Source organism: Apium graveolens, unplaced genomic scaffold, assembly GCF_009905375.1.
Source record: "Apium graveolens cultivar Ventura unplaced genomic scaffold, ASM990537v1 ctg5194, whole genome shotgun sequence".
NCBI classification, from domain to species: domain Eukaryota; kingdom Viridiplantae; phylum Streptophyta; class Magnoliopsida; order Apiales; family Apiaceae; genus Apium; species Apium graveolens.
In genome coordinates, this window is record NW_027418857.1 from 133,536 (window position 1) to 144,231 (window position 10,696).

The 10,696-nt window shown below is 34.0% G+C and overlaps 1 long non-coding RNA gene across 1 annotated transcript; it reads left to right on the plus strand.

The window, feature by feature from the left end:
• Nucleotides 1-1,012: 1,012 nt before the first annotated feature.
• On the plus strand, nt 1,013-4,633 carry LOC141702475 (uncharacterized). The gene is made up of 5 exons (XR_012567128.1): nt 1,013-1,242; nt 1,554-1,712; nt 1,835-2,652; nt 2,967-3,123; nt 4,359-4,633. It is a non-coding gene; the product is annotated as an uncharacterized LOC141702475 (long non-coding RNA).
• The last annotated feature ends 6,063 nt before the right edge of the window (nt 4,634-10,696 follow it).

The window sequence follows — 10,696 nt, forward strand, 5'->3', positions numbered from 1 at the left end:
AGGTTGATATATTATGTTTGTGTTGTGGACCCCAAACTTCTAACCCGGGTTTGGAGGGCGCCACACAGACACTACACCATAGATGGCCTGATGCAATGGTTTTTGAAAAGCGTTACAAGCATTTCGTTGCAATAGCTAAGAAATTCATATGCTATTGTAACGGTACTGATTTGGTGCTACAATAGTGATAAAGCTAGTGTTGTATGTGAGTTACGGTGTTGCATAACATGTAACACTAGCACTTACTGTTATGATATTTACTCTTTTATTTTTAAAAATATTAAAGTGAATATATTATCATAAAATTAAAATTAAAATTATATTTTGGATTATTCATGACAATAGAATGTTATATATAACATTTTAATTTTTTTTTAAATTTATTAAATTTCTTTTTAAAAACATATAATATTATATTTATATAATATTTTAAAATAAAAAAATATTTAAATAACATATATAAATAATTAAGAAAATAATAGTTTTTTAGTTAAAATTAAAATTAAAAAAAAACTATATAGATTTAGAAGATAAAAAAGAGCCCAAAAAAAGGGCGGCCTTTTTCCCCCAAAATGAAAAACCCCTGCCTATAATCTAGGGTGCATGTCACAGCTGCACGGGCATGCCAAGATGGGCATGCCATACGTCAATTAGCAAGGCATGCCTTTTCATAATTTGGCATGCCTTTTTACTAATTTATTTTATTTTTTAATAATTATTTTAATATTAGAAATATCCAGAAATAACAAATATAATTATAAAATACTTACATATATTTGAGTATCTTAAAAGTTACTAATATAAATGAGTATTATGATGGTATTCGGTTGTTACTATCAACTAACTTTAATTTTACATTCAAGTTCACTATATATTAGTATAATAAATATGTTTAAATTTTATTATATTTAATTGATAAATGAAAATATGTTTTAAATTTTATTATATTTAATTGATAAATGAAATGCCAGGCATGCTTTTGAAAAAAAAACATGCCTTTGCGGAGCCTAGTCACAGGTACCGTACTATAATCCCTTTTGAACTCTCGATTTAGCCGATAAAGTAGATTCATCCCCAACAATTCATTCTAATCTCTAAAAATATGCTCAGAGATGCATCTCTTTCTAATCTCTTTATTATAATTTGATCTCCATCGAGGCGATTTACACATGAATTCACTCCCTTGATGTTTAATTTAGATGATTACAAACCCTAATTAAGCATCTTATTCGTTATGTCAAGGTAATTGTGTTTCTTTTCTCTCTTTCGGATTTTACAATATCAATTTATTATGTATTGTGGTGAAGTTTGTTGTTTGATTGGATTACTTGTGATTTTTTGTGATATATGGGTGTTTTTGTAATTGAATGAGTTTGGAATTGTTTTGATTATTGTCGCTTCGTTTGTTGTTGTTTTTGTTGTTGTTGTTGTTGTTGTTGTTGTTGTTGTTGTTTGTAAGGGCAAATTGTAGTAGTTATTGATAAATTTCAGATATCTATACTTGTCATTTCAGTAAGCTGACTCTCTGTTTGTACCTTTAAAACTGCACATAGTCGTTTTGGTAAGTTTGTGGAGATTCAATTTGATAAGAGTGGGAGAATAAATGGGGCAGCTATACGGACTTACTTGCTTGAGAGGTCTCGGGTTTGCCAGATTTCAAATCTAGAAAGAAATTATCACTGCTTCTATCTTCTTTGTGCTGCACCCCTGAGGTACATTTTTCTATTTTTGTTAATATTGTGTGAGTCTGTTATGAAGCCTTTCCTTTAGGAATTTTATTGAAGGACCCTGATGTATTTGACAACTATTTGATAAGTTTTCCTTGGATTCGCAGGACAGGGAGAAGTATAAATTGGAAAACCCTCAGTCATACCACTACTTGAATCAGTCATATTATTATGAGTTTGATGGGGTAAATGATGCTCATGAATATCTTGCAACGAGAATTGCTATGGATATTGTTGGAATCAGTGAGGAAGAACATGATTGCCCTTATGTTTTTTCTTTTAGGTGCTAATGGGCTATGTTTTCTTGTAGGATTTTTAACATTAATTGGATTTTTGCAGGAGGCCTTTTTTAGGGTTGTTGCTGCAGTTCTTCATCTTGGTAATGTTTTGCAAAGTTACCCCATCAGTCAGAATATTATGAGCTTGATGGTGTTAGTTACTTATATGAGGTGGATTGATTGTCAATATATTGTACTGATTTGGATCATCCAGTTGTACTATTATGTTATTTCAGGAAAAATTATGGATTCATGGTAACTACAAGCTCTCTCAGGTTGATCAGTTCTCTAAGATCGGCATTATTGTTTACCCGTCTATTTAATCTGCTAATTTTGCAAAGTTGGAGAACAAGTTCTCCTCTATATTTTCTCTCCATATTAAAATGATTCTATGAGAGTTGATGTGCTCTTCTTGGTTTTACCGAATTTTTTTATGCCCCGTCACTGTAATAAGATTGTATCACTGTAATAAGATTGTATCCCTGTATTTAATTGACTTCTCACCTGCTATGAATTAAGATTGTATCCCTGTATGTTTATGAGCTTGATGGGGTAAATGATGCTCATAATATTCTGACTGATTCAAGTAGTGGTATGCAGGATTTTGGAGATGCCATATCCATATATTCTGACTTGGCTGATATCGGGTATGACTTTTTCACTAGCAATTATTACTAATTGTTGTCTACACAATTCATTTTTCCTTTTGTTTGCTTGCCATATAGATTGAGAGATTTGGAGTCCTTGCTTGAAAATCAAAATAAAATAAAAAATAGGGTCATTACAGGGTCTTAAATATACGAGCTTGTGCTTAGCAGTCGCGCTTTATTAATCTCGTTTTTATAGTCTTCTTTAACTATGTTTTGTTGTGCAAAACTGTTTAGTTACATTATAGTTATTCATATTTTCTTCCTCCTTAATTATGTTATAAATTGATTATTGTGATCTGTTAATGTGACAGACAACATTAAAGAGACTAGCTGATAGGAAGGTGCAGAAGTTTGAGAAGAACATCAAAAAGAGAGGTGCAGTGCCTGAGTCAGCTGTGAAGAAAGGAAGTTCTTACCCCATGGGATCGATTGCCATCGGATTCTTCATATTCGTCGTTATTGGATCATGTGAGTAATTCTATTGATTAGTAACTGCCAAAATGTTTTGCAAAGTTAATCTTCTACTAAATAGGTTGCAGTTTTGAGTGTTGATTATCATTACTGTCTTTATTTTTAGATTGAGGCATGATGTTTTCTCTGAAATAAAATGACATAAATTAGTGCTGCTATTAATATAATAAAAAAAATCCAACACGATATTCAGTTTCAAAGGAGAAACAGCCAGTTCGTATTTGCTGCTCTGAATTATTTTAGGCATTTGTAAGAGGATTAATAATTTAGGATTATGAATGAGTTCCTTAAAACTGTGTTGCTTGTAAAGCGACTTAGGGGGGTGTATTCAATCTAGATTTTAAAGGGTTGATAATTATCTATGGATTTTGAAAGATTTTTGTTGATTTCAATTTGACATGGATTTTAAGAGAGTTGATGGAAAATGTTGTAGAGTCTTGATGATTTTAGTTAAATTTTTCTCAAATCCATCAAAATCTTATGGAGTTTAGAGAGATTTCAAAGGATAAAAAATGTACTAGCAAATCCATCAAAATCCACAAAATTATCAAATAAAAAAAACTCCATGGAATTTTGAATACTATCAGATTTTGATGGATTTTTTAAAATCTAAATTGAATACCATCAGATTTCAAAAGACTTTTTAAAATCTAAATTGAATACCCTCAGATTTTAAAAGACTTTAAACAATCCTGGTTGAATACCATCAGATTTTAAATGATTTTTTAAAATCCAAATTGAATACCCCTTGATTTCAAAAATCCTAAAAAATCCTTTGAAATCTTGAATGAATACACCCCTTTTAGTACACAATTTATGAAGTCCTCAAATACTTTTATATTAGGTTAATTGCATTTTTTTCAAAATAGAAAATTGATTGTTTTTGGTTACTTTTTGCTTATGTGAGTACATTAATTTACTACATAGTACAGTCTCTTCTATATTATTTATGGAGAGTAAATTTTATAATCGTTATTTGCTATGGTAAAATCTGATGTGACCAGCCTTTCCATCAACATCGAATTTATGTATATGCTAAACGAAGATTTGCTATGGGAATTTAATATAATACATATAAATTCCTTTATAAAGATATGATACAGATAATGCCTTGAAAGATTTGTTTCAGTTCAGAAATAAGGATATTATAGATAACCGATGATTTATGTGTTCCCGAGTAAATAAACATGCTTTTCCCAGCTAATTTATGTTCTTGTTTTTTAACGTCGCAGACTATTTCCCAAATCAAAACCCGTTAGAAGATCATTAGTACTAAGCAGGGGAGAAGCTTTCGTAAAAGGAGTTAGAACCGGTATGTTCCAAACTGTGACATTTTGTTCCCGGTCTATGATTATTTGGGTTGGAGCGGTTGTGGTTGCAGCTAGAAGATCAACTGGGGGAGATGTCCTAGCTAAAAGTTTCTCAAGTCAATATTGTCAGGCAGCCTTTTATTCAAGCAACATTTTATTCAGGCATCCTTTAATCTCAAGTATATTATCAAATTTGAGAATGTTATGAAAATGTAGTTAATAAGTTTGGTTATAATGCTATTGGAATTGCTGTATAACATAGCATATTTGTGACTGGGATTGTCCTGCAAACGGATGATGTATCTCAAAATTTGTAAAATTAACTTTTGCACTTATTCTTGTGTAATGTTTTTATATATTGTAGCCTTACATTAATGAAACCTACTATTGCACAATAAAAACTAGTGCTCTACTAGAGTGTTACATCAAACTATGTGTGGGACCCATATTGGGACCTACTTTGACAAAAAAAATCCAACCTAATGTAACATCAGTAAAATGTTAGGGCTTTATTGTAATACTTATAGTCCTGTTATAATAGGTAGCCAAAGTGTTACAATAGGGGGTCTGATGTAATGCTCGCAAGTGCAACGCTTTTTACTGTTACAATAGGTCTATTGTAATGCTTTTCGGGCATATTGTAACAGTAGAAATGCATTATATCAGGCTATCTATGGCATAGTGAGAATCAAAGTAATCAAAAGTATAGAGACCTGAGTTCTCGATAAGTCTAATTGACTTATCGACAAGTCATTTTAAGACTTCTCGAGTGAGTTCTCGACAAGTCAATTTTCTGACTTCTCGAAGGACTTCTCGATAACCTTCACTATGACTTATCGATAAATCATTGTAGAGTTCCCTATAAGTGTTAAGTCATAGAGTTCTCTACAAGTACAATTTTAGACTTATAATTACCTCATAGCTGAAATAATTTAATTCAATAAATTATTTTAGTAAAATACTTTTGGCAAAATTATTCTAATTTTTTTTGGATTTATTCAAATATAAACTGGAAACAATTCAGTTCATTTTAGGACAAACTAAGTATTTATTGACATCTCGACAAGTTAGTTTTAGTTCTCTAAAATAGTAAATTAAAATGACTTCTCGATATGTAATTCTATTTTTAAAATAACTTCTCGATAAGCAAACTCCAAACGTCTATTTTTGAGTTCTCGATAAGTCATTTGCTTTTACTATAAATACTCGGACATCTCGACATACACATACTTACGCCTTGAGAACTCTAAGTGACCTAGATTTTTCAATTTCAAATCGATTTCTCTCATTTCAAGCTCTTTCTCTTCAAATTTTCTTACCCACTAAACTTTATACTCTTCTCAATGGCAGTAAACAACATTGTACCCTTTATCCCAAAAGAAACCAACTTTCTTGCATTTCTAGATGCAAATCAAGTTCCTGAAGCTTTCAAAAGCTTTGTGAAATTTATTTCTGAAACATACTTTGTGGGAGCTCTTACTGCTAATCTTGTTCTTTACTTGGATGTTTTAGGGGATTTCTGGAACACAGCAGTAACAAGAACAATGTGCATGAGAACCAGGCTACGTCAATTGTGATAAACTATACATCAAGGGCCAACAGATGGAGATTTTTGAGAATGACGTCAACATGGTTTTAGGCATTCCTACTGACAAGCTGGTGGAGGCTCCAACTCAGGATGAGCCTTATAAATTCATAGACTTCATCAATTATTTTGAGAATATTAATCTGTCAAGCATGAATAAAAAGAACCTGAGGAGAGAGTGGTCCTTTCTTTTTGATTCAGTGATAAGGGCTTTCACTTGCAGAAAGTCAGGGTTTGACAACACTAAGTCTACTCCATGGCTCACAACAAACAGATAAATGTAGGACACTAAATCTTGGAGGAATTGAGCACAAGGCTAACAATGCCTTTAACATCAAGAGATAAGGAAATATTTCTTCCTAGATTCATTATGTCTTCTTTAAACTATAAAGTAAATGACATACATTTGATAAATGGTGTAGATAGATCATTAATAGGCAATTGTAACTAAGTGTCCAAAATTCTATTTGGATCACTAGTTACAAATAACAAGGCAACTGTAAGTCTCAAAATCACTCCATTCATGATGGAGAGGTTTAAAACTTACCCTTACCCCATGCATGAAATGTGGATAAATGCTCAATCTAGTACAACAATGGTCCCTGAACCTGTGAAAGTACAAACACGGGAACACCAACAGGGACCTTCCAATACTGAGAGCCTTTCTTCTATACCAATAGCAGCTAGGAAACTAACTACTTCATCATCCCAAAAGGGTGAAGTGAGTAAAAGGAAGAGAAAGCAGGTAAACCTACCAATTGTAACTGAGAGTGGTGAGGAAAAAACACCAACAGAGTCACCCTTTGTCAGAAAACTAAAGAAGGCTAAAAACTTAGAGTTGACCACTCAAGCCACCTTTGTATCCTCTCAAAAGGATGTAGTTGTAAATAAGGGACAAAAATAGACTCTAGAGGTACCCTCTCAAAGGATGTCTCTATTGAAAAGAGCATTAACCCAAATGCACCTTGTAAGGAGTCTGCACAATCATCACTTGAACAAATCCAAGTGTATGAGAAGAGAAACAAGGATGGCACACACAAGGAGAGCACATCTCTTGAAGCTCCTTCATTCATTCAAGGGGAGCTGCCAACACTCAATATTGAAATCCAAAATCTTATCTCTAAAATTTCTTCTTTCTACACAGCACCTGAATCTAATTCTCAGGTGCAATCTCACTCAAGTGACTAGGTTCAAGAAACCTTGCTCACCACCAGAAACCAAATGTAGATGATGAGAGGCTACTAGCTGGGGTAGACCTTGATGACACCATCCCAAATATGGAGGATTCATCATTTTTACTGAAGACCCTATGATGATCATAAATCTACCTTCATGTGCAAATCAGCTTTCACAGACTGTAAGGTTTGGGGGTAGTAATCCTGAGAGGGAGCTATCTAAATCCTCTCCAATTCAATTGGACGATCCTACCATAGGAACAACTCCCCTCAAAACCCTAGCTGAAATTGTATTAATAATTGAAGTTGGGAGTACAATTGACAATGACCCTGCTATAGGAGTGGCAATAACATCACATTCGTGTGACAGTGCTTTGCAAGAAGCACAAGGGTTTGAGGCTGGTGCACATGACAGTAACCCAACCAAATCTCCTCCAATTCAACTGGAGGTTCCCATCACTAGTGGAGAACAACTACCTATCATAACCACAGTGCATATTGTGAGTACAACTGTGACTCCTATCACAGGTGGTTCTGTCTTATCTCCTTCACACCCAACCAATCAACCTTCTACTTCTCAACCACAAAAACCTCATCTCATATCTCAATGGCTTCAAGAAGCTGCATATCAACCTTCCACAATTACTGATCTCATGGTTGACCAACTTGGTGGATTTGCTCAAATATCACAACAACTTCTCATATCGAACATATCTAATCAAGACTACCATGCCATTATACTATCCTACCAGAAAGATGTTGAGGAACAACAAGCTAAAATATTGATGAAACTGGTCAGGATGCAAACTATGACAAATGGTTCGATAAGGAGTTTGCTATTGAAATGGATGCTGGATTAGCCCAATTCATGGAAGAGTGTCTAACTATCTTAGGGATAAATGCTAGATCCTTAACCTACAGGAAGTATATGATGCCGTGAATGAGGTATACATGGCTCAAATTAAAGCTTTTTTATATAACTTTGGAAAAGCACTTCAAATTACCCTTACTGGGCATCAGGACAAAATAATGAAGATGGTTAGAAAGAAGATGGATCAAATCATTCCCTCACAGACAGAGATCAAGAATAAATTCGCCACTTTTGCTGATCAAATGTCTAGGTATGATCTAAGTGGGGTGGAAACTAGTATCAAGAATATGAAAACTTCATTTGTAGCCCTGCATGACCAAGTTCAAAACCATATCACTCACTCCAATGATTCAAGACTGAAGCTGGATCAAATGCACTCTAGCAGATACATTCCTTCAGTCTTGCTCATGGAAGAAATTAAGAAGGCTGTGCAGGATACTTTTGGGATCTCTACTTCATCCACATCTCAATCTTCATCTCACATGCAAGTTCAATAACTTCAACAACAAGTATCTTCTCTTCAATCTTTCAATGACTTACTAAGTGCACAAGTACAAGTTCTCACATCTTTGGTGCAGAGTCAACAACAGACATCAAAACCCTGGTGGATTCTCACAAGCATCTCCAAATGCAAAATTTTATGCTTTCGGAGCCATCATGGGGAAGGTCAACATACCATTGCCCTCATTACCTGAAGCTATAAGGCCAAAAATACCAACTCCCCTATTCATGCCTATTTCCAATACTAAGAGGGTGATTGAGGCTAGGATTCAACAGTGCAGGGATGCTGGGAAATCAAAAGAGCCTATTCAAAATGGCCAAAGTTCTTCACAAGGCCAATCATTTTCAGATGTAGGAAAAGACAGACTTATCAAAGCTGCAAAATGACCAAATCATGATCAAGAATTCAGTGAACTTCTTGCAGTCCTAACAAATGTCTCTTCAAAACAACTGCATCACCTATAAAAGAGTGTTGGCCAAGAACATCAACTTCATTAGGGCCGTGGTTGTGAGAATTAATAACTATTTTGAGAAGAGAATTGTTGTGAGTATAAATGATGATGGTGTGGACATATGTATCCATGTGTCTCCTCCAAATCTCAGAACTTTAAGAGCATTTGAACTGGATGTTTTGATTGACAAGGTACATGTAGTCATCATAGAGGACACCTAATTACTTCATGAACTCAAAAAGACTCAGATAGATGCTTTTCCTAAAGCTTATCTATATCCAAGCAAGGGGTGTCCTACATCTGCTCAGAGACCAAGAGAAACAAAATATTCAATGTTCCCAAGAACTATGTGAGAGGGAACATGAGGCTGATTATGACTCTACAATCTAATTTGAAATACAAAAGAAAAAGAAAATTGAAGATGAAGAAATGATCAGAATCCTTGAAAGGTATCTTGTAAATGCTGACACCATGTTGCCTACCACACAATTCAATTTAAAAGATGACAAGGATGATGATGAGCAGAAGCATGAGCAAAAACCTTATGGCTCAAATCCAAGTCAATCCTCAAGAGCAATTCAGCAAGGATAAGAAGAAGGATGAGAGTTAAGGAGATGAAAAGAAAAACGCGTGACAAGAAAAGAGGAGAAGAAAGGAGAAGTAAGAAAAGACAAGATGGTTCAAAACCACAAAAACAATCCCTACCAATCCAAATTAACCAAGCTCAACCCTTTAAACCTTTTAGCTCAAACAATCAACCATCATTCACCTCAAAGCCAAAATTCTTATATAAGCCAACGGCAAACTCCCTTCTCAAAATCCCAATCACTACCAGCCAAAAAGCCTAAAGAAAATCTCAAACTTCCCTTCAAATAAACCACCAATCAAGATTCACTTTAAATATGTTGAAAGAAAAACAAAGCAACTGCAAGTTAATGAAAGATCTCTCTGGAACTTCTATAATCAATCTGACTTTCTGCCACTAAATTGGTGCCTCACATATGAGAATATTTTCAACAGCTAGCTGAAGAAATAGTCAGAGTCTGGGTTGTATCATATACAGAAGTCATGATATATTATGATAATGGTTCTTTCACTTTACTTGGCAGTAATCTAATGGATACACTTTCAACCACAGAATTCAAAAGAGTGATCATTTCGATGAAGGATAAGGGTACAATCACAAGGTTTTGTAAAGTTGCTTATTGTCTATGGGTGAAAGAAAGGGATGAAAAAATTGCAAGGGCAAAGGCTGAAAAGGAAGAAAGAGATAGGAAGTATGCAGAACAACTTGCAAGAATGAGAAAGGATCAAATGAGCTTAAAGTAAAATGGATGAGCAAACTCTCCAAAGATGGACATTTTCTGAACATAAAAATTGACAGATTTTCCAAATTTAGAGTTGGTTACTTAAATGGTTATTCCTTAGATGAGTGGCTCAAGCTTGTGGAAGATTTAATAGGAACTGAAATTTTAGAATAAATGGAAGTATTAGTGACTCTTAAGGATCTCATTAGAAAGGAGTCAGGCTATGAGGATTTTATGTAATGAATGCCTTGTTAAAACTTCAATAACCACTCAATGTTAATTATTGTGTTTCTGTAAATTTTTATGTAAAGTTTAAATTGTTCATGTAGCTTGGGGTTGTTATCTTGTTAACATGCATGAATTTTGTAT